Here is a 25,053-nt window from a genome sequence, read left to right on the forward strand (position 1 = left end):
GAACTCCTGCCCTCAAGCAATTCTCCTACCTCTACCTCCCAAAGTGCCGAGATTACAGATGTGAGCCACCGTGTCCAGCCAGATCCACAATTTGTTCAGCATATACCATCAGCCCATTATTTTAGGTGGGGTTCGCTGGATGCAGAGCCTGAAATGGGCATTTGGGTGCACATGAAAGGGCTCTTTGGACAGAAAGGAGAGAAGAAAGCAGAACAGGGCAGGGGAAAGAGCTGGGCAAGAATACGGTCTCTGCAGGAGACCAGCACAGTCCCACACTGAGCCTAAGCATGAAGGGCACCTCAGTTGGACCCTGCCGTGACAAGGAGATGCCTCTAATATCCCTGAACCTGTCAACCACTGGCTGCAAGCTGCCAGAGGGGAGTGAAGACTTAAACCTCCTGGGCAAAGCAGCTCCCATTTGGCCAAGGGCAATACTTAGGAGAAGAGGGAAGCTGTGAGCTGTCAGCAGCCAACACTCACCCCAGTTGGGGGTGAGCACAGTGGCTGGTAAGGATCTGGTGGAACTCTAAAAGCCTCCACTCTACCCCTCTATCTAGTAAATCCGAGACCAGGAGCAACGCCCATCTTTATACCAGCCCTACTTCTTGGATGGCAAGGATTCCCCTTCTGTTTCAAGTGGGGCTTATAGGGAATGTCCTGGTCCATTGACAAACAAAGGGCAGGAATCCACCCAGGGAGATCAGGTGATGCTCAACAGAGCTGTGCAGCAGAGGTGGACACACACAGCAAGCACGCAGTTGACTCAATCATAGTCACTCCTTGGGAGGGCCATGGGTGCTGTCCACATCAGCTCTGCTGGCTCAGGACTCCCGTCATTGCCTTGGATGTCTCTAAAAGGTGACTCACTCTTCTGCCTGTCCTCCCACCTGCACCCTACCCAGGTTGAGCCCCATTTCCCTTCTCTTCTACCTCCCAGATCAGCAATGCTGAGCCAGTCCCCAAGGTAGGGTGAGGGCTGGCAGTCTTGCTGTTGCTCTAGTCTCTTTCCAAGATCTCACCTTGGCATCTGCTCCTGCTTCCCTGTGGTCTTCCCTTTTCATACTCAAGAGGGTGGTGACTCATGCCTGTAATCCTAGCACCTTCCCTTTTCATACTCAAGAGAGCGGTGGCTCACGCCTGTAATCCCAGCACTGTGGGAGGTCGAGGTGGGCTGATCACTTGAGGTCAGGAGTTCGAAACCAGCCTCGCCAACATGGTGAAACCCCATCTCAATTAAAAATACAAAACTATTAGCTGGGTGTGCTGGGGCATGCCTGTAATCCCAGCTACTTGGGAGGCTGATGCAGGAGAACTGCTTGAACCCAGTAGGCGGAGGTTGCAGTGAGTCGAGATCATGCCACTGCACTCCAGCCTGGGTGACTGAGCAAGACTCTGTCTCAAAACAAACAAACAAACAAACAAAACAAAAGAAAGGAAACTGTTTCCAAAACCAAAACAAAACAAAAACTGAGTCTGCTCTGTTTCTCCTTCTGCAATGCCCAGCAGCCACCCTAATTTCCCTTAGGCAATAGGGACACTACTGACTAAGTTGGGGAAGCTCACGGAAGTTAGAACAAAGGGATAAAGGGAAGTTCAAGGGACTCGGTGCAGTGGCCAGAGAGGAAGGACAGCAGCGTCCTCTGGGAGGGTGAGCCCCAGAAAGAGGCGCCCCACAGGAAAGATGACAGGAAGTGGAGGGAGCATGAGGGGAAAAGAAAACGCAGTGGCCAGAGAGGAAGGACAGCAGCGTCCTCTGGGAGGGTGAGCCCCAGAAAGAGGCGCCCCACAGGAAAGATGACAGGAGGTGGAGGGAGCATGAGGGGAAAAGAAAACGTGTGAAAAGCACCTCATGCTCCAAAACACAAAACAAGAAAAGTAGAGACTTCCCAGGAAATGGAATGACGTCGTTTTGCCATTTATTCTGCTAAGTATAATTTAAAATCCTGAACGGCTCACGCCTGTAATCCCAACCTTTGGGAGGCTCAAGTAGGAGGATCACTTGAAGCCAGGAGTTCGAGACCAGCCAGTGCAACATAGTGAGACCATCTGGCTCTACAAAAGAAAAATTAGCCAGGTGTGGTAGTGCACGCCTGTAGTCCCAGCTACTCAGGGGACTGAGGTCGGAGGATTGCTTGAGGCCAAGAGTTTGAGATTATAGTAGCACCACCACACTCCAGCCTGAGCAACAGTGAGACCTTGTCCCTTAAGTAAATAAATAAATAAAAATAAAAAATAAAACCCTGGACATTATATATGAAATAAGCATAAGCGGATTCTGGGGGAAAAAACAGGATTCTGAACGGTGGAGAAAAAGAGGCAGATTATCTAGAGGCCCCTGCACCCCAGGAAAGACATGGCAGAGAGTCCCCTGGGTTTTCTTTCTGTTCCACATATCCTAGATTTGGAACTTAAGAAGCTGGCAACCAGCTGGGCGCAGTGGCTCACGCCTGTAATCCCAGCACTTTGGGAGGCCGAGGCGGGCGGACCAGGAGGTCAGGAGATCAAGACCATCCTGGCTAACACAGTGAAACCCCGTCTCTACTAAAAAATGCAAAAAATTAGCCGGGCGTGGCGGCGGGCGCCTGTAGTCCCAGCTACTCGGGAGGCTGAGGCAGGAGAATGGCGTAAACCCGGGAGGCGGAGCTTGCAGTGAGCCGAGATCACGCCACTGCACTCCAGCCTGGGTGACAGAGCAAGACTCCGTCTCAAAAAAAAAAAAGAAGCTGGCAACCCAGCAATGCCAAGGTATGCCAAAAAGTAAAAAAAAGCCCCAGTAAAAACCTGCTCCTCTAGCCAAAGGACCAAGTGAACAGCAACCTAGTAAAGCTGAAACCGAGACACAGAAACTACTCTACTTCAGCCAAGCCTCACAGAATAAACTGAGGCCCCACCTACATCCGCACAGCAAAGGCCCAGTGGAGAGCCTAAATTCCACCCTCCCAAGGCTGCAATGAGGTTCCCCAACTAAGGGAGGAGACCACTACTACTCCTGCTGCCCTCCTCCCCCCACCTTGCCTAGTTCAAAGACAGGAGAAAAGAGAGAGAGAAACAAAAGTAAGATAAATAGCCAGACAACCTTGGCACCCCCACCCAGTCCTAGGAGTTAAACGAAGTAATAATAATAACATCAACCGCTGGCCTAAACTACTTGTGTTATCTGTAAATTCCAGACACTGTATGAAAAAAGCATTGTAAAACTTTTTGTTCTGTTAGCTGATGCATGTAGCCCCCAGTCAAGTTTCCCACGCTTGCTCGATTTATCACGACCCTTCCACGTGGACCCCTTAAAGTTGTAAGCCTTTAAAAAGGCCAAGTATTTCTTTCTCGAGGAGCTCGGCTCTTAAGACATGAGTCTGCCGACGCTCCCAGCCGAATAAAAAACCTCTTCCTTCTTTAATCCGGTGTCTGAGGAGTTTTGTCTGCGGCTCGTCCTGCTACACAACAATCACTACCAGAGCAGTGCCAGTGAAGACGGGGCGTACAGTTGAGCCGTCCATCTGTGTCAGCCAGCAAAGCGGCCTCCTCCGTGCTCCACGGTCTCACTAGTACCACCACCATACTGGGAACCACGTGAAGAACCTGGATTTCCAGCCTGTACTCTCCAGTAAAGAGGCGCCTCTCCCACTTCCTGCTGAGATGTGTCATAGGAAGCCTTGTGGAGAGTCAGGATTTTTGCCATGGCCCAGAGCAATTTATTAGACCACCTACCCTGCCTCTTCGCCCCCCCAGCTGTGGTGTCAGTGAAGATCACAGCTGGAGTCAGACTTCCCACCTTTGCCCATCAGTAAAATGGAGCACCTGCCCCCTACAGGTGTCAATAGAGGTCATTTTTTACCTCCACCTGGCAGGGAAGACCCGACCCTACCCCTCACCACCCTGCCTTGCCCTGCCAGACAGATTGGTGTCAGAATAAAGCCTGCTGAAACATAAAGTTTATATTTATTTATTCATATTTTTCCATTTTATTTTTAAAGAGGGTCTTGCTCTGTCACCCAAGCTGGAGTACAGTGGCATGATCACAATTCACTGCAGCCTTGAACTCCTGGGCTCAAGCAATCCTCCCCTCTCAGCCTCCCAAGTAGCTGGGACTACAGGCATGCACCACCACGCCCTGCTAAAACACAAAGTTTAAAGAAGATCCAGAGTCTGATAACACAATACAAAAAGGTCCAAGTTTCAGGCTGGGCACAGTGACTCACACTTGTAATCCCAGCACTTTGGGAGGCTGAGGCAGGCAGATCACCTGAGGTTAGGAGTTCGAGACCAGCCTGACCAACATGGAGAAATCCCGTCTCTACTAAAAACATAAATAGCCGGGCATGGTGACGCATGCCTGTAATCCCACCTACTTCGGAGGCTGAGGAAGGAGAATCACTTGAACCTGGGAGGTGGAGTCTGTGGTGAGCCAAGATCGCACCATTGCACTCCAGCCTGGGCAACAAGAAGGAAACTCCATCTCAAAAAGAAAAGTCCAAGTTTCAATCAAAAATCACTTGTCATGCCAGGAACCAGGAAGATCTCAAACCAAATAAAGAAAGGTCATCTATTGGATGTAACACCAAGATGCTTGAATTAACTGATGAAGATATTAAAGCAGTCATGATCAAGATACTTCAACAAACAACTAAGAATATGCTTAAAACAAATGAAAAATTTGCCTCAGCAAAGAAATAGAAAGTTTCTGAAAAAGTAGACGATAACAAGAGCCAAGTGGAAACATTGGAACTGAAAAAACAGAATCACTAAAATTTTTAAATTCAGTGGATGGGCTCAACAGCAAAATGGAAAGTACAAAGGAAAAAATCCATAAACTCAATGACAGACTAACAGAAATGGCCAAATCTGTAAAAAGAGAGGAGAGACTAAAAAAAAAAAAAAAAAAAAAAGATAAAGAGAACCTCAGAGACTGTGGAGGTATAACAAAAGAGCTAACATTAGTGTAACTGGAGTTCCAGACGGAGAGCAGGGCTGGGTGTGGTGGCTCATGTCTGTAATCCTAACACTTTGGGAGACTGAGACAGGAGGATTGTGTGAGCTCAGGAGTTTAAGACCAGCCTGGGCAACATGGTGAAACCTTGCCTCTACAAAAAATACAAACATTAACCACACATGGTGGCATACACCTTAGTCCCAGCTACTCAGGAGGCTAAGGTGTGAGGATGGCTTGAGTGTGGGAGGCAGAGGTTGTAGTGAGCTGACATTGTACTGCTGTACTCCAGCCTGGGCAATAGAGTGAGACCCTATCTCAAAAAAAAGAAAAGAAAAAGAAAGAAAAGAAAAGAAAAAAAGAAGAAAAATACTCAAAGAAATAGTAGCTGAAAATTTCCCACTTATCACTCATGTAATAAGGGACTTCAGCCACTGAAACACTGTTTTCTTTTTTTTTTTTTTTGGGGGGGGGGTTGTTCTGTTTTTTTGTTTTTGTTTTTGTTTTGAGATGGAGTCTCGCTCTCTCGCCCAGGCTGGAGTGCAATGGCGCAATCTCAGCTCACTGCAACCTCCGCCTCCCACGTTCAAGCGATTCTCCTGCCTCAGCCTCCCAAGTAGCTGGGACTACAGGCATACACCACCATGCCCAGCTAATTTTTGTATTTTTAGTAAAGACGGGGTTTCACCATGTTGGCCAGGATTGTCTAGATCTCTTGACCTCGTGATCCGCCTGCCTCGGCCTCCCAAAGTGCTGGGATTACAGGTGTGAGTCACCATGCCCAGCTGCTGGTTTTTTTTTTTTTTTTTTTTTGAGACATTCTCACTCTGTTTCCCAGGATGGAGTGTAGTGGCACGACAATAACTTACTATAACCTTGAACCCCTGGGCTCAAACAACCCTCCTGCTCAGCCTCCTCAATAGCTGGGACTACAGGCATGTGCCATCACACCCAGCTAATTTTTTAATTTTTTGTAGAGATGCGGTCTCACTGTGCTGCCCAGGCTGATCTTGAATTCCTGGCCTCAAGCAATCCTCCTTCCTTGGGCTCCCAGAATTTGGGATTACAGGCATGAGCCACCATTCCCAGCACTGAAACACTTTTTGAAGCTTGTATTGGTAACCTAATACAAGTAAGTCATCAGAGGTGTCTATATTTCATATAGCTGTATTTCTAATAAAGTTGTAATTAAAAGAACATTTGTAACTTAAAGTTCTAAGATGTCGCAGGGGTTGGGTCACTATATTGAGTGTACCGCCCCAATTCCTCTTCTCACATGCAGATTTTAGTGATAGTTTTAAATTAAATTTTGAACCTGTGCTTTGTTTTGTTTTTTTCTGAAACAGGGTCTCACTCTCTCTACCAAGCTGGAGTGCAGTGGTGCGATCTTGACTCACTGCAACCTCTGCCTCCCAGGTTCAAGCGATTCTTGAGCCTCAGCCTCCCGAGTAGCTGGGATTACAGGCATGCGCCACCATGCCCGACTAATTTTTGTGTTTTTAGTAGAGACGGGGTTTCACCATGTTGGCCAGGCTGGTTTCGAACTCCTAACCTCAGAAGATCCACCCGCCTTGGCCTCCCAAAGTGCTGGGATTACAGGTGCGAGCCACCGCATCCGGCCAAGCCTGTGCTCTTTATTTCCTCCATACTGCTTCATAAACTTGGGGACATTGAGCTTGGGATTTATCTCACAGAGGCTGAAGCCACCTTTGTCTTCCTCTCCGTGGAAATTAAATAGGTTTCATGTCAAGCATAGTACTTGTGATGTCTGTACAAATTAGGGCCGGGCGCGGTGGCTCAAGCCTGTAATCCCAGCACTTTGGGAGGCCGAGACGGGCAGATCATGAGGTCAGGAGATCGAGACCATCCTGGCTAACACGGTGAAACCCCGTCTCTACTAAAAATACAAGAAAATTAGCCGGGCGAGGTGGCGGGCGCTGTAGTCCCAGCTACTCGGGAGGCTGAGGCAGGAGAATGGCGTGAAGCCGGGGGAGCGGAGCTTGCAGTGAGCCGAGATCGCGCCACTGCACTCCAGCCTGGGGCACAGAGCAAGACTCCGCGTCAAAAAAAAAAAAAAAAAAAAAAAAAAAAACAAATTAGAAAAAGGTGTCTCTTCCTCAAGCCCCCCCCCAAAAAAAGTGTTATGTTAATATTTATTCCTTAACAACAGTAATTAAGATAAACATACAGGAGCACTTGCCCCTCCCGCAAAGCTGAAAGCCTTCGTGTCACCTGATAGATTAGCTGAAGCAGTATTCCTAGGTGAGAAATGTGTTGTTTCCAGAATCCAGAGGCCACCAAGCACAGTGCTTCCTTCTTTGTGGCAGGGGATACAAGATACAGCAATTAGTCGCTAACTTTGGAGGAGATATCCTGGCATGCCCTTGGCCAACAGACCCTGCAAAACTTGACCAAAATGGCAGGTCCCTGAATCCTCCCAGGGTTTATCTCCCACTATCTGGATTGCATGTGTCTCACCAAGGCCTCCAGTGTGCTAGCCATGTTGTGCTCATCCTGCCTGCCTGCATGACATCAGTAACATAAAGGATCACTGCAGTGTCTGCACGACATATGGATGGTACAGATACCTTCAAACTATATTATGATAGAGACCAGGAAAATTAACATAGCCCTAGAGCAAAACACTGAGTTAATATTTATGTGAATGAGGACGGTTTCCGATCTTCTTTTCTAATTGGGATGGAACTCTAATATAAAATCCACCACCATAACAAACTAAAAGAGAAAAAAATACATGGTCACCTCAATAGATGCAGAAAAAGCATTTGATAAACCTAATATCTGTTATAAAAATTATCAGCCAGCTGGGATGAGAGGAAAACTTCCACAATATGAGAAAGGGCATCTATGAAAACCTAACAGCTAACCCCAAACTGAATGTTTTTGCCCTAAAATCAGGAACTTGCCCTAAAATTAGGCAAGGATGCCCACTCTTACCACTGTTGTTTGTGCTTCTTTGATCTGAAAATATATGGCTTTCACAAAATTTGAGCAGTTTTCAGCCATTGTTTCTTAACTTTCATTTAATATAGTACTGGAAGTCCTAGCAAGTGTGATAAGGCAAGAAAAAGAAAAGTCTTAATATTGAAATGAAAAAAAAAATTATTCCCACTCACAAATGATATAATCATCTGTGCATAAAATCCTAAGGAATATATATATATTTTTGGAAAAAAACAGCTCCATGGCCAAGCATGGTGGCTCACACGTGTAATCCCAGCACTTTGGGAGGCCAAGACAGGAGAATTGCTTGAGGCCAGAAGTTCAAGACCAGCCTGAGCAACATAGGGAGACTCCATCTCTACAAAAAAATGTTTAAAATGGCCAGAAATAGTGGTGTGTGCCTGTGGTCCCAGCTACCTGGGAAGCTGACGCAGGAGGATCACTTGAGCCCAGGAGTCTGAAGCTGCAGTAAGCTGGATTGCGCCACTGCAGCATAGAGCCTGGGCAATAGAGGGAGACAGCTGTAAAAAAAAGAAAAAAGAAGCTCCTAACTAATATTCAAGTTTATCAAGATCACAGGATTTGAGATCAATATACAAAAATCAACTACAGTTCAATATATTAGCAAGGAACAATTAAAAACAAAATTAAAAAAATAACACCTGCATTTGTTTGCTAGGACTGACATTAAAAAGTACCACAAACCAAGTGGCTAAAACGACAGAGATTTGGCCGGGCGCGGTGGCTCAAGCCTGTAATCCCAGCACTTTGGGGGGCCGAGATGGGCGGATCACGAGGTCAGGAGATCGAGACCATCCTGGCTAACACGGTGAAACCCCGTCTCTACTAAAACATACAAAAACTAGCCGGGCGCGGTGGCGGGCGCCTGTAGTCCCAACTACTCGGGAGGCTGAGGCAGGAGAATGGCGTGAACCCGGGAGGCGGAGCTTGCAGTGAGCTGAGATCCGGCCACTGCACTCCAGCCTGGGCGGCAGAGCGAGACTCCGTCTCAAAAAAAAAAAAAAAAAACGACAGAGATTTATTTTCTCACAGTTCTAGAGGGTAGAGGTCAAAGATCAAAGCATCAGCTGATTTGGTTTCTCTTAAAGCCTCTCTCCTGGCCCTACAGGTGCCTGCCTTCTCCCTATGTTTTCACATGGTGGACAGAGAAAGCTCTTGTGTCTCTCTCCTCTCCTTTCCTTTTTTTTTTTTTTTTTTTTTGAGACAGTCTCGCTCTGTCGCCCAGGCTGGAATGCAGCGGCGCAGTCTCGGCTCACTGAAACCTCCACCTCCCCGGGTTCAAGTGATTCTCATGCCTTAGCCTCCTGAGTAGCTGGAATTACAGACTCGCGCCACCAACCCCAGCTAATTTTTGTTTTTTCAGTAAAAATGGGATTTCGCCATGTTAGCCAGCCTGGTCTCAAACTCCTGACCTCAAGGGATCCGCCCACCTTGGCCTCCCAAAGTGCTGGGATTACAAGTGTGAGACACCGCGCCAGCCTCTCTCTTTTCTTAAAGGGACACTAGTCATACTGGATTAGGGCCCACCCATGTGAACTTAATTACTTAATTACTTCTTTAAGATTCTGTCTCCAAATACAGTCACAATCTGAAGTACTGGGGGTTAGGACTTCAGCATATGAATTGGGGTGACATAGTTCAGCCCATAAAAATACCATTGATAAGAGCTCAAAAAATGAAATACTTCAATATAAATCGAACATAAGATGTGCAGGATCTGTATGCTGGAAACTACAAAAACGCCAATGAAAGAGATAGAAGAAGACCTAATAAGCGAATAAACACACAGTGTTCAAGGATTGGAAAGCACAGTTAGTATAGTTTTGTTTTGTTGTTGTTGTTGTTTTTGGGACAGTCTTGTTCTGTTGCCCAGGTTGGAGTACAGTGGCATGATCTCAGCTCACCAAAATCTCCGCCTCCCAGGTTCAAGCAATTCTCCTGCCTCAGCCTCCCGAGTAGCTGGGATTACAGGCACACACCACCATGCCCAGCTAATTTTTGTATTTTTTAGTAGAGACGGGGTTTCACTGTGTTGGCCGGGCTGATCTCAAACTCCTGACCTCGTGATCCGCCCACCTCAGCCTCCCACAGGCATGAGCCACCATATCCAGCCTCACAGTATAGTTAAGATGCCAATTGTCCCCAAATTGACCCACAGATTTAATGCAATTCCAATCAAAATCCTAGCGAGATTCTTTGGAGATAGACAAACTGAATCTAAAATGTGTATGGAAAGGTAAGAAGACAATAATAGCCAAAACAAGTTTGAAAAGCAAAAGGCATGGGATTCACACTGCCCATTTGTGTGTGTATGTGTGTGTGTTTCCCAGATTGATGTTTGTTTGTTTGTTTTTGAGACAGAGTCTTGCTCTGTTGCCCTGGCTGGAGTGCAACGGTGCAATCTCAGTTCACCACAACCTCTACCTCCCAGGTTTAAGCAACTCTCGTGCCTCAGCCTCCCAAGTAGCTGGGATTACAGGTGTACGCCACCATGCCCAGCTAATTTTTGTATTTTTGGTAGAGACAGGGTTTCACCATGTTGACCAGGCTGGTCTCGAACTCCTGACCTCAGGTAATCCACCCACCTCAGCCTCCCAAAGTGCTGGGATTACAGGCATGAGCCACTGCACCCGGCCTCCCAGATTGTTTTATTGTGGTAAAGTATGGATAAGATAAAATTTACCATTTAACTTTTTTTTTTTTTTAAGATATGGAGTCTCACTATGTTGCCCAGGCTAGATTCGAACTCCCAGGCTGGAGTGATCCTCCTAGCTCAGCCTCCTGAGTAGCTGAGGCTACAGGCACATGCCACCACATCAGACTAATTTTTGTACTTGTGGTAGAGATGAGGTTTCACCATGTTGGCCAGGCTGGTGTCAAACTCCTGGCCTCAAGTGATCCACCTGGCTGGGCCTCCCAAAGTGCTGAAATTACAGGCATGAGCCACTGTGCCCAGCCCACCAACACTTTTTATTGTTAATTTTATTGATAGTAGCTATTCTAATTTAGGGTGTAAAGTGATATCTCATTTCAATTTGTATTTCCCTAATGACTAATGATGTTGAGCATTTTTTCATGTGCTTATTGGCCATTCATGTATCTTCTTTGAATAAATGTTTATTAAAGTTACTTGCCCATTTTTGAATTAGTTTAGTTTTTTTTTTTTTTTTTTTGATGTTGAATTGTAGAAGTTCTTTACATATTCTGGATATTTAAATTTCTGCAATTTTTTTTTTGTTGTTGTTTGTTTTTTTGAGACGGAGTCTCACTCTGTCGCCCAGGCTGGAGTGCAGTGGTTGGATCTCAGCTCACTGCAAGCTCCGCCTCCCGGGTTCACGCCCTTCTCCTGCCTCGGCCTCCCAAGTAGCTAGGACTACAGGCGCCCACCACCTCGCCCGGCTAGTTTTTTGTATTTTTTAGTAGAGACGGGGTTTCACCGTGTTAGCCAGGATAGTCTCGATCTCCTGACCTCATGATCCGCCCGTCTCGGCCTCCCAAAGTGCTGGGATTACAGGCTTGAGCCACTGCGCCCGGCCTATTTCTGCAAATATTTTCTACCATTCTGTGGGCTGTCGTTTCACTCTCTTCTTTGATGCACAAAAGTTTTTAATTTTGATGAGGTTCACCTTACCTGTTTTTTCTTTTGTTGACTGTATTTTGGTGACATATCCAAGAAATCATTGACAAATTCAACGTCATGAAGATTTTTCCCTGTTTTCTTCTCCTAGGAATTTTATGGTGTTAGCTCTTCGGTGCAGGGTTTTGATCCATTTTGAGTTAATTTTTGGATATGGTGCAATGTAAGGATCCAGCTGCATTCTTTTGCATGTGCACACTACCTGGTTTTTAGATGTATCATAAAGCTACCATAGTCAAGGCACTGTGGTATTGGCAAAAGGACAAATACATACCAATGCAACAAACTAAAAATTCTAGAAATAGACCCACATAAATATGGTCAGCTGATTTTTGACAAAGATGTAAAGATAATTCAATGAAGAAAGAACAGCCGTTTCAACAAAAGGTGCTGGAACAACTGGACTTCCATATGCAAAAAAAAAAAAAAAAAAAACCTAGACTAACATTTCATATATATATATATATATAAATTAACTCAAAATATATGATAAACCTAAATTAATATGTAAAACTATAAAACTCTTTGACTTAGGAGAAAATATTCATGATCTTTTGTTAGTCAAAGAGCTTTCAGATAGGACACAAAAAACACCATCTATAAAAGAAAAAATGGATACATTTTTCTCAAAATTTAAAACTTCTGCTCTGCAAAAAACACTCTTAAGAGAATAAAAAGTTCTTTCCTTTAGTCACTGCAGCAGCAGCTGTATGTCCAAGCTTGAGAAGAGACCGGCCTCTAAGAATCTCCACTGTAGCAAAAAGATAGTCTGGCTGGACCCTAGCAAGACCAACAAAATCGCCAATGCCGACACCTGCCAGCAGATTTGAAAGCTGATCAAAGATGGGCTGATAATCCCAAGCCCCTGACTGTCCTTTCCTGGGCTTCATGCAGGAAAAGCACCTTGACCTGCTAGGAGGGCAGGAATATGGGCATAAGTAAGTGAAAGGATACTGTCAATGCTCAAGTGCCAAAGAAGTTACCCTAGATGAGGAGGATGCAAATTCTGCATCAGCAGCTCAGAAGATACTGGGAATCTAAGAAGACTGGCTACCACATGTATCACAGCCTATACCTGAAGGTGAAAGAGAACGTGTTCAAAAATACATGGATTCTTATGGAACACATGCACAAGTTGAGGTCTAAGACCAAGGAAGCATACAAATGTATTCACCTCCAGTCCAAGAAGGTTCATCAAGGATCTGTCCAAGGAGGTAGAGACAAAGAAAAAAAGCACCCCCCACCCTCCTTGTCTGTACACAGTGGCCTCAGCAATTATATAGACCAATCACTCAAATAAAACAAGTCTCTTTTTTTGCCTTAAGAGACAGAGGGAGAGAGAATGAAAAGACAAGCCACGGATTGGGAGAAAATATTTACAAATCATATATCAGACAAAGGACTTGTATCTAACTCTCAAAACTTAAAAGTAAGAAAATAAACAATGCAATTTTTAAATGGGCAGTTTATTTTATTTTATTTTATTATTTTATTTTATTTTGAGACGGAGTCTCGCTCTGTCACCCAGGCTGGAGTGCAGTGGCCGGATCTCAGCTCACTGCAAGCTCCGCCTCCCAGGTTTACGCCATTCTCCTGCCTCAGCCTTCTAAGTAGCTGGGACTACAGGCGCCCGCCACCTCGCCCGGCTAGTTTTTTGTATTTTTTAGTAGAGACGGGGTTTCACCGTTTTAGCCAGGATGATCTCGATCTCCTGACCTCGTGATGCGCCCGTCTCGGCCTCCCAAAGTGCTGGGATTACAGGCTTGAGCCACCGCGCCTGGCCAATGGGCAGTTTAAAACAAAACTCTGCAGTTTAAAAAAATAAAAACAATCCAATTATAAAATGGGCAAAAGATATAAACAGATATTTTTCCAAAGAGGAGATTTAGGTGACAAATAAGCACGTGAAAAGATGTCCAACATCCGTAGCCATTGGGGAAATGCAAATTAAAGTCACACTATTTCACTACACACCTATTAGAACAGCTAAAATAGGTGCGGAATGAACAGCTAAAATAACAAGTCATGGTAACACCAAGTGGTGACAGGTGTGCAGAGAAGCTGGCTCTCTCCTACATTCCTGATGGGAATGTAAATGGTACAGACACTCACATACACTTACTCTATGATCCAGCAATCACACCCTTGGGCATTTATCCCAGAAAAATGAAAACTTATGTTCATTCAAAAATCTGTTCTTGAATGTTCCTATTAGCCCTATTTATAATAGCAAAATACTGGAAACAACTCAAATGTCCCTTAATGAGTGAATGGTTGAACAAGCTCTGGAACATCCATATAAAGCAATATCACTCTGCAATAAAAGGATATGAACTATCGAGGCATGCAGCAACCTTGATGAATGTCAAAGGCATTATGCTTAGTGAAAAAAAACTCCATCTCAAAAGGTTATGTGCTGTATTATTCCATTCCTATAACATTCTCTAAATGACAAAACTATAGAAATGAGAGAACAAATTAGTAGTAACCAAGAGAAAGAAATGGAGATGGGGGAGGCAACAGACACAAATACAAAAAAGTAGCATAAGGGAGTTCTTTGGCGGTGAGGGAACAGTTGTGTATCTTGATTGTGGTGGTGGTTACACAAATCTATACATAGGATAAAACTGCACAAAACTAAACACAACACACACACCACACACACACACACACACAAATGGATACAAGGTTTTGGGGTTTTTTTAATGCCAAAAACTGAACGAGGTCTGTAATCGAGTTGACTGTAATGTACCAATGTCAATTTTCTCATTTGGATGTTTGTATTAGTTTGCTAGGGCTGCCACACCAAGTACCACAGACTGGGTAGCTTAAACCAACAAAAGTATTTTCTCTGCCAGGTGCGGTGGCTCGCGCCTGTAATCCCAACACTTTGGGAGGCTAAGGAGGGGGGATCCCCTGAGGTCAGGAGTTGGAGACCAGCCTGGCCAATCAACATGGTGAAACCCCGTCTCTACTAAAAATATAAAAATTAGCCAGGCATGTTGGCAGGCGCCTGTAATGCCAGCTACTTGGGAGGCTGAGGCAGGAGAATTGCTTGAACCCAGGAGGCGGAGGTTGCAGTGAGCTGAAATTGCGCCACTGTACTCCACTCTTGGTGACAGAGCAAGACTCTGTCTTGGAGAAAAAATATATATATATTTCCTCACAATCTTGGAGTCTGGAAGTCCAAGGTCAGCAGATTTTATTCCTCCTGAAGCCTCTCTCCTTGGCTTGTAGATGGATGTCTTCTCTCTGTGTCCTCATATGGTCTTCCGTCTGTGTGTATCTGTGTCCAAATCTTTTTTTTTCTTTTTTTTCGAAACAGGGCCTCTCTTTGTCACCCAGGCTAGAGTGCAGTGGCTCAAGCAATACTCCCACTTCAGCCTCCCAAAGTGCTGGGATTACAGGCATCAGCTAATGTACCCGACCTCCTCTTCTTATAAGAACACCAGTCATATTGGAGGGACCATCCGTTTGACCTCATTTGACCTTAATTACATCTTGAAAGACCCTATCACCACATACATTCTGAGGAAGTTGGGGTTAGGACTACAACATATGAATTTGGGAGGAAGATGATTAGAGCCATACGATATTGTACTGAGCTATATGTCACCACTGGGGGAATAGTTAAACGCGCATGGATCTCTTTGTACTGTGTGAACAACTTCCTGTGAACCTACAATTATTTCAAATAAAAAGTTGGCCAGGTGTGGTTTCTCATCTGTGTAATCCCAGCACTTTGTGAGGCTGAGGTGGGCCAATCACTTGAGGTCAGGAGTTTGAGACCAGGCTGGCCAATATGGTGAAATCCTGTCTCTACCAAAAAATACAAAAATTAGCCAGGCTTGGTGGCGCATGCCTGTAGTCCCAGCTATTCGGGAGGCTGAGGTGGGAGGATGTCTTGAACCCGGGAGGGAGAGGTTGCAGTGAGCCAAGACCACACCACTGCTGTTCAGCCTGGACAACAGAGACTCTGTCTCAAAAAAAAAAAAAAAAAAAAAAAAAAAAAAAGTCCAGGCACAGTGGCTCACACCTGTAATCCCAGCACTTTGGGAAGCCAAGGTGGGCAGATCACCTGAGGTCGGGAGTTCAAGACCAGCCTGACCAACATGGAGAAACCCTGTCTCTACTAAAAATGTAAAATTAGCCAGGCATAGTGGCGCATACCTGTAATCCCAGCTACTCGGGAGGCTGAGGCAGGAGAATCGCTTGAACCCGGAAGGCGGAGGTTGCAGTGAGCCAAGATTGCACCATTGCATTCCAGCCTGGGCAACAAGATTGAAATCAGTCTCAAAAAAAAAAAAAAAAAGTTAAACAATGGGGAAAAGATGTAAAGACATTACATCAAAGAATATATATGAATGGTAACTAAGCACATGAAAAGACATTCAGCATCATTAGTCATTAAGGGAAATGTAAATTAAAACCAAAATGAGAAATCATTACATGCCTATTCTGATAACTAAAATTAAAAATAATACCTAATGCTGATGAGAATGCAGAGCAACAAGAACTCTCATAATTGCTTGTGGGAATTCAAAATAATACAGCCGCTCAGGAACAGTTTCTTGTAGTTACACATACACTTATCACATGACCCAGCAATCCTACTTCTAGGTATTTATCCTAAAAAATGAAAAGTATGGCCGGGCGTGGTGGCTCAAGCCTGTAATCCCAGCACTTTGGGAGGCCAAGACGGGCGGATCACGAGGTCAGGAGATCGAGACCATCCTGGCTGACACGGTGAAACCCCGTCTCTACTAAAAAATACAAAAAAAAAAAAACTAGCCGGGCGAGGTGGCGGGCGCCTGTAGTCCCAGCTACTCGGGAGGCTGAGGCAGGAGAATGGCGTGAACCTGGGAGGCGGAGCTTGCAGTGAGCTGAGATCCGGCCACTGCACTCCAGCCCGGGCGACAGAGCGAGACTCCATCTCAAAAATAAATAAATAAATAAAAATAAAAAGTATATTCACACAAAAACCTGTACATGTTCACGGCAGCATTATTCATAATGGCCAAAACAACGTAAATGTCCTTCAATGGGTAAATAGGTCCACAAGATGGGATACTGCTCAGAGATAAAAGGGACAAATGATTGATACACGCCACAACATGGATGACTCTGAAATGCATGATGCTAACTGAAAGAACCTAGACTCGATAGATTGCATACTTTATGATTCCACTTACATCACACTCTGGGAAGGGCAAAACTATAGCCACTTCAGCTCTCTTTTGGTTCCTGTTTGCATAGTTTTTTTTTCCATCTCACCTTCAACCTATTTGTGTCTTTGAATCTGAAGCATGTCTGTTGAAAATAACAAATAGATTTCATTTTTTCTTTTTCTTTTTCAGACAGAATCTCACTTTGTCCCCCAGTCTTGAGTGCAGTGGTACAATCTCAGCTCACTGCAGCCCCGATCTCCCGGGTTCAAGCGATCCTCCTGCCTCAGTCCCCCAAGTAGCTGGGACTACTGGCATGCACCACCATCCCCAGTTAATTTTTGTATCTTTAGTAGAGACAGGGTTTCACCACGTTGCCCATGCTGGTCTCGAACTCCGCTCACCTTGGCCTCCCAAAGTGCTAGGATTTCAGGCGTGAGTCACCGTGCCTAGCCAACAAATAGTTGAGTCATTTTTTTTTTTTTTTTTTTTTTTTGAGACGGAGTCTCGCTCTGTCACCCAGGCTGGAGTGCAGTGGCCGGATCTCAGCTCACTGCAAGCTCCTCCTCTCGGGTTCACGCCATTCTCCTGCCTCAGCCTCCCGAGTAGCTGGGACTACAGGCACCCGCCACTTCGCCCGGCTAGTTTTTTGTATTTTTTAGTAGAGACGGGGTTTCACCGTATTAGCCAGGATGGTCTCGATCTCCTGACCTCATGATCCGCCCATCTCGGCCTCCCAAAGTGCTGGGATTACAGGCTTGAGCCACCGCGCCCGGCCAAGTCATATTTTTTAATCCATTATGTCAGTCTCTGCTGTATAATTAGAGGGCTGGTTTGCTTGTTGTTTGTTTGTTTGTTTGTTTGTTTTTGAGACAGAGTCTCGCTCTGTTGCCAGGCTGGATGGAGTACAGTGGTGCCATCTTGGCTCACTGCAACCTCCGCCTTCCGGGTTCAAGCAATTCTCTTGCCTCAGACTCATGAGTAGCTGGGACTACAGGTGCGTGCCACCACGCCCAGCTAATTTTTGTGTTTTTAGTACAGACGGGGTTTCACCATATTGGCCAGGATAGTCTCAATCTCTTGACCTCATGATTCGCCTGCCTCGGCTTCCCAAAGTGCTGGGATCGCAGGCGTGAGCCACCATGCCTGGACAAGGGTTAACCCACTTACATTTAAACTGATGAGGTAAGATTTACATCTGCCATTTTGCTGTTTGTTTTCTGTCTTTTTTTTTTTTTATTCTTCTTCTTCCATTGCTGCCCTTCTGTGTTAAATAAATATTTTCCACTGTATCGTTTTAATTCCCCTGTTCTTCCTTTCCTATATATTTTTTGAGTTGTTGTTTTCTTGGTGGTTGTGCTGGGGATTACAATAACATCTTAACTTTTAACATCTAGGTTGGATTAATGCCAACTTAATTTCAATTAATACCAACATAACTTAATTTCAATTAGTTTTCTCCCATTTAGTTCCATTTCTTCCCGCCCCTTTGTGCTTTTTATTTTTTTATTTTTTTTGAGACGGAGTCTCACTCTGTCGCCCAGGCTGGAGTGCAGTGGCCGGATCTCAGCTCACTGCAAGCTCCGCCTTCCGAGTTTACGCCATTCTCCTGCATCAGCCTCCCAAGTAGCTGGGACTACAGGCGCCCGCCACCACGCCCGGCTGGTTTTTTGTATTTTTTTAGTAGAGACGGGGTTTCACCGTGTTAGCCAGGATGGTCTCGATCTCCTGACCTCGTGATCCACCCGTCTTGGCCTCCCAAAGTGCTGGGATTACAGGTGTGAGCCACCGCACCTAGGCCAAAGTGGCGTGATCACAGCTCACTGCAAACTCCACCTTCCGGGTTCAAGCGATTCTTCTGCCTCAGCCTCCGAGTAGCTGGGACTACAGACACATGCCACCACACCTGGCTAATTTTGTATTTTTAGTAGAGACAAGGTTTCACCATGTTGGCCAGGATGGTTTCAATCTCCTGACCTTGTGATCTGCCCGCCTCGGCCTCCCCAAGTGCTTGGATTACAGGTGTGAGCCACCGTGCCCAGCTGAAAATTGATAATTTTTAAAAATACATAACATGTTCACACAAAGCTGAACATATATATTTTTTTTTATTTTTTTGAGGAGGAGTTTTGTTCTTGATGCCCAGGCTGGAGTGCAATGGCATGATCTCAGCTCACTGCAACCTCTGCCTCCTTGGTTCAACCTCCTACCTCAGCCTCCCAAGTAGCTGGGATTCTAGGCACCCACCACCATGCCTAGCTTTTTTTTTTTTTTTTTTTTTTTTTTTTTTTTTTTTTTTTTGTATTTTTAGTAGAGACGGGGTTTCACCACGTTGGTTAGGTTGGTTGGTCTCGAACTCCTGACCTCAGGTGATCTGCTCACTTCAGCATCCCAAAGTGCTGGTATTACAAGCTTGAGCCACCACACCTGGCGTGAACATATATTTTTAAGTGAACACCCATGTACTCTCACCCAGGTAGTGGAAAAACATATTGTGAGCATTCCAGAAGCTCCCTATGTTCTTCTCCCTGAATGTTGCCTCATTGCTCCCCCATAGCATCAATCACAATTCTAAATTTTATGGTAATCACGTCCTTGCTCTTTTTTATTTATTTATTTTTGTTTGTTTATTTGTTTCTTTGTTTTTGAGACAGGATCTCACTCTGTTGGCCAGGATGGGATGCAGTGGTGTAATTCCTGCTCACTACAGCTTCAACCTCCTGGGTACAAGTGATCCTCCTGCCTCAGCCCCTCAAGTAAGTTGAACCACAGGCACCCGCCACCACAACCAACTAATTTTTGAATTTTGATTTTTAGAGACCAGGTCTCACTGTGTTGCGCAGGCTGGTCTTGAACTCTTGCGCTCATGCAATCTTCTCGCCTTGGCCTCCCTCACTGCTAGGATTACAGATGTGCGCCACTATGCCCAGCTGTTCTTTATCTTTTTATCATTCATGCATCACTAAAAAATATAATTCTTTTCCTTTTGCATTTTGCTTATTTACTCAGAATTGTTTTTGCAAGAGTCATCTACGTTGTGTGTACTAGTTTACTTATTTTCATTCTTGTATAATTCAATTGCATAAATGTACCATATTTTATTCTTCATTCTTTTCTCCTTTTTTTTTTTTTTTTTTTGAGACAGGGTCTCACTGTGTTGCCCAGGCTGGAGTGCAGTGGCGTGATCACTTCTCACTGCACCCTCAACCTCCTGCTGGGCTTGTGATCCTCCCAGCTCCTCCTCCCACGCAGCTAGGGCCACAGGTAGGTGCCTCCATGCCTGGCTAATATTTGTATTTTTTGTAGAGATAGCATTTTTCCATGTTCCCCACACTGATCTTGAACTCCTGAGCTCAATCCACCCACCTCAGCCTCCTGAAGTGCTGGGATTAAAAGTGTGAGCCACCATACCTGGCCTCTTCATTCTATTTTTAGTGGACATTTGGATTTGTTCCAATTTGAATCTCTTTCAAACAAAACTGCTATGAGCATTCATGTACATGTATCTTTTATACATGTGCAAGAGTTTCTCTATGGTATACATTATATATCTAAGAATTGGGCATATGTGTCTTCAATGTTACTAGATTATGCTGAAGTGTTCTCCATCTTCTCATACCATACATGTCAAATGGAATGCAAGAGCAAATACCTCTAACGACATGTGGTACAGACACAGGTTAAGGGTTTACTGGAGGAAACTTCCAGGCAAAGAGTTGAAAAAAATGTATATGATGCCCCAAATTCCCTTTATCCAAAAGGAAGCTTGCTTAGGTCAGGCAGGGCTAAACTCACTGCTGAAAGAGTTCCAGCAGAGTGAACCTCTTCTCATGACACTCTACATATTTTTGAAGGCAAGAGAGGGCGGGGCCACCTGGAAAACTAGCAACAACCCATGGAAATTTCTGGCCATAGAAATGTCTTAGCTGTAAATGAGGAGAATCCAGAGCTTGGACATCACTTGGCGAGCTCACATGCCATTTCAGTCATGCTGAACTGTTTCTCTTGTGAAACGCATGTTCACATCTTTTACCCATTATTATATTGGGTTATTTATTCTTCTTGGGGTTTGTCAAGATTCATGTACCTGTGAATTGGTGTCTTTCATCAGTTCTGAAAATTCTGATAGCGTCTCTTCAAAAATTGCTCTTGGACTGGGCATGGTGGCTCACGCCTGTAATGCCAGCACTTTAGGAGGCCGAGGTGGGAGGATCCCTTGAACTCAGGATTTCAAGACTAGCCTGGGAAACATGGCAAAACACTGTCTCTACAAAAAATGCAAAAATTAGCTGGGCATGGTGGTACATGCCTGCAGTCCCAACTATTTGGGAGGCTGAGGTGGAAGGATCACTTGAGTCCAGGAGGTTGAGGCTGCATGCAATGGGCAGTGATCACACCACTGGACTCCATCCTGTGTGACAGAGCAAGACTCTGTCTCAAAAAAAAAAAAAAAAATTGCTCTTGAGTTTGGTGGTGGCTAATGCCTGTAATCTCAACACTTTGAGAGGCTGAAGCAGGAAGACCACTTGAACCCAGGAGTTTGAGACCAGCCTGTGCAACATAGCGAGACCCCATCTCTACAAAAAGTACAAAACTTAGCTGGGCATGGTGGTGCATGCCTGCAGACCCAGCTACTCAGGAGGGTGAGGTGGGAAGATGCTTGAGTCCAGGAGGTCCAGGTTGCAGTGAGCTTTGATGACTGCACTCTGGGTGACAGAGTGAGACCCTGTCTCAAAGAAAAAAAAAAAAAAAAAAAGCCGCCTTTCACCATTCTTCCTCTCTTCACTTGTCAGTTTTTCTTCCATGTCTCTTACCATCTCTTCAATATCTTTTATCTCTTCCCACATTTTCCTCTATATCTCTCTGTCCATTTCCCAGAAAGGATATTCTCTAATTCTCTCTTTAACTGCCTAACCCACTATTATACACACCCATTCAGTTTTTAGTTTAGGTTATTATATTTTTATTTGTAGAAATTGTTAGGTTATATAGATATAGATATATAGATATAAATACAGATACATATTTTTTGAGACAGGAGTCTCGCTCTGTCACCCAGGCTGACTTGCAAACTCCACCTCCAGGGTTCAAGCAATTATCCTGCCTCAGCCTCATGAGTAGCTTGGATTACAGGCACCTGCCACCACACCTGGTTAATTTTTATATTTTTAGTAGAGACTGGGTTTCACCATGTTAGCCAGGCTGGTCTCGAACTCCTGACCTCAGGTGATCTGCCTGCCTCAACCTCCCAAAGTGCTGAGATTACAGGCGCAAGCCACAGCGCCTGACCCAAATAGCTCATTTTAATGCTTTTTTTCCCCCTAATCTGAGGAGGCATCTTGTATGACTTTTATTTTACAAAATGTGAACATAGTTATTTTATAATCTGTAACTGGTGAATCAAATTTATTAAATTTTTGTAGGTCTAGATCTCCTATTTGTTACTGCTGCCTCATTTCCTTGATTTTTGATGTGATGTTTATTGTACTTAAAAAATTATTTGTATGACAATTAACAAGTTGACTGATGTAAAATTCTTGGTTCATTTTAAAAATTATGTGTCACATGTAAGACTGACCAATATAAAATTTTCTGTTCATTTTACAAACAGTATTCCCTAAAGTTGTCCAATACTGTGATCCTACTCATGGGTATTCTACAATATTTCAGATGATACAGGCTGACCAGCCAGGCACGGTGGCTCACGCCTGTAATCCCAGCACTTTGGGAAGCCGATGTGGGCAAGATCACCTGAGGTCAGGGGTTCAGCCTGGCCAACATGGTGAAACCCTGTATCCACTAAAAATACAAAAATTAGCTGGGCGTGGTAGCACACACCTGTAATCCCAGCTACTCTGGAGGCTGAGACAGGAGAATTGCCTGAACCCGGGAGGTGGAGGTTGCAGTGAGCTGAGATTATGCCACTGCGCTCCAGCCTAGGTGACAGAGCTAGACTCTCTCGGAAAAAGAAAAAAGAAGAGAAAGAAGAGAAAGAAAGAGAGAGAGAGAGAGAGAGGGAAAAAAGAAAGAAAAGAAAGGAGAGGAAAGGAAAGGAAGAAAGAAAGAGAGAGAGAGAAGGAAGGAAGGAAGGAAGGAAGGAAGGAAGGAAGGAAGGAAGGAAGGAAGGAAGGAAGGAAGGAAGGAAGGAAGGAAGGAGAGAGAGAGAGAGAGAGAGAGAGAAAGAAAGAAAGAAAGAAAGAAAGAAAGAAAGAAAGAAAGAAAGAAAGAAAGAAAGAAAGAAAGAAAGAAAGAAAGAAAGAAAGACTGGCCCATTTAACATCTTCATTTTAACCTTTCTTTGGCTTGACTTCCTATAATGTAGAGGCTGGAAAGCTAAAACCTAAATATCCCAGCTTCTTTTCTATCTGGCATTCCTCGTGTAACCTAGGTCCTGTCAAACAGATGCACTGGCCCTAGACTTGATGCTAAGAATGGGCAAAAGGAGGTGGCAACCACATTCAGGGAGATCAGATTTTCTGGCAGTCACGGTAATGGAGCTGTATGGTTTCTTTGGTACAAATATGAAATGTTCTGGCATTTAGTCCCCAGTATCTTAGCTGCCAAATATAAAGCAATGTTGAAAATGATTATTTCTCTAGGAATATTCCCATGACATACATGGTTGGGGACTCCCTATTGCCTTTGTTGACATTGACTATAACATTTCTGGTTATGGAGCATCCAAGTCTGGTTTCCGGCCTTCCTGGAGAGTGTGTGACCTTCCTAAGACCCTTTAATCAATCCCTTTCTGCTTATTTAGAATGCTATTTAGAGTGGATTCTATCATCTACACTTAATAAGTCATATCCAGTGAAACCAAAATAGAATCCAAGCAACTGTAGAACAAACTCAAGAGTACAGTAACAAGAAATCCTAGACAAAAAAGCAGGCAAAGTTAAACTATGATGTTAGATGTGAGGATAGTGGTTACCCTTGACAGACGGGGGTATTGACTGGAAGGGTACACATGGGGAGAATTTTGGAGTACTGGTAGTATTGGAGATTTTTAAACCTGGGTTATGGGTGCCTGAGTGTGCTCTGTCTGTGTACATTTATATGGCTGTGAACGTATATGCACTTTTCATTATATATGATAAACTTCAATGAATTAAAAATCTGTTTTGGAAAAATGACACTCTATAAGTGGAGGTAAGGAAAAAAGGTGCAGGGAAATTTGGCACTAGATCCTTCATGGTGATTAATGGAGACTCACTATGTGCGCGAGAGACAGAGACAAAGACATCTCAAGAAACAGTGCGAGAGCCAAGTAGTAGGCAGAACTTACATGGCAAAAGGCTGCGTGATGTCTTTATGCCGGATTTTGCCTATTAGTATTTGCCCCATTCCTGTCCCTGGAAGCTCTACTCTGAATGACAAGGGAGTTGGGAGGCTACATTTTGTAGGCTTCCTTGCCAGCTGAGTTACTATTAGACTTTGTCAGTGGACTTCATAGGTCAGGGACTAGAAAGTGGGAGGAAATGAGAAATGATCCTGTTTCTGGCTCTAGCCATGGCAGGTGATTGCTTGTGGTTGCAAGTAGTCACAAGTGATTACAAGCTCCAGCACCATCAGCAAATACAGGTTATAAACACCAGACCAAGGGTGCTATCCTGATTTCTGGGTAAAATTCCCTTCCTTTTTTTCATCCAGCTCTTTTTTGTTTATTTTATTGCCACCCAGGTTGGAGTACAATGGTGCCATCATGGCTCACTGCTGCCTCTGCAGCCTCCACCTCCCGGGCTCCAGTGATCCTCCCACCTCAGCCTCCCTCAGCCATGCGCCACTACACCTGGCTATGTTTCTTGTTTTTTATTTTTGTAGAGGTGGGGTCTTGCTATGTTATCCAGGCTGGTCTCAAACTCCTGGGCTCAAGCAATCCTCCCACCTCAGCCTCCCAAAGTGCTGGGATTATAGGCGTGAGCCACCACACCCGGCCTCATTCAGCTCTTCCAACACCTTCCTATCCAATTTCCAGCATTAAATTTCCCTCCACATTAAATGCCTAGAATGGGTCGTTTACCTGGCAAGACACAGACTGATACACAACTTCCCCTTCAGTCTGATAGAAATTCATCAAAGCCTATCAGCTATGAATAGTCTGAGAATGGCTGAAGCAAATTCAAATGTTCTCAGCTGACCCACCTTTGGCCAACCCTCCTCCTTGGAGCCATCCCTATCCATACTCCACACCCTGCCCAACTCCCGCCTGAACTTCTAGAGCCACTACCTCTACTGCATCCTTCACTGCCGAGTCCTGTTGATCTGCAGTGCTGTATTTCACGTGTGCAGCTCCCCTGCACTCCCACGGCACCGGGCCTCCACCCTAGCATGCCTCATAA

The 25,053-nt window shown here is 44.8% G+C and overlaps 2 protein-coding genes across 2 annotated transcripts in view; both read right to left on the reverse strand.

Moving 5' to 3' along the window:
* The window catches only part of SNRPB (small nuclear ribonucleoprotein polypeptides B and B1), a 350,333-nt gene that overhangs the window by 307,827 nt on the left and 17,453 nt on the right, over positions 1-25,053 (reverse strand). The gene's annotated exons all lie outside the window — the stretch shown is intronic.
* FASTKD5 (FAST kinase domains 5) overlaps positions 1-25,053 on the reverse strand; it is a 488,950-nt gene that overhangs the window by 107,493 nt on the left and 356,404 nt on the right. The gene's annotated exons all lie outside the window — the stretch shown is intronic.

This window comes from Macaca thibetana, chromosome 10 (assembly GCF_024542745.1).
Source record: "Macaca thibetana thibetana isolate TM-01 chromosome 10, ASM2454274v1, whole genome shotgun sequence".
Taxonomy (NCBI): domain Eukaryota; kingdom Metazoa; phylum Chordata; class Mammalia; order Primates; family Cercopithecidae; genus Macaca; species Macaca thibetana.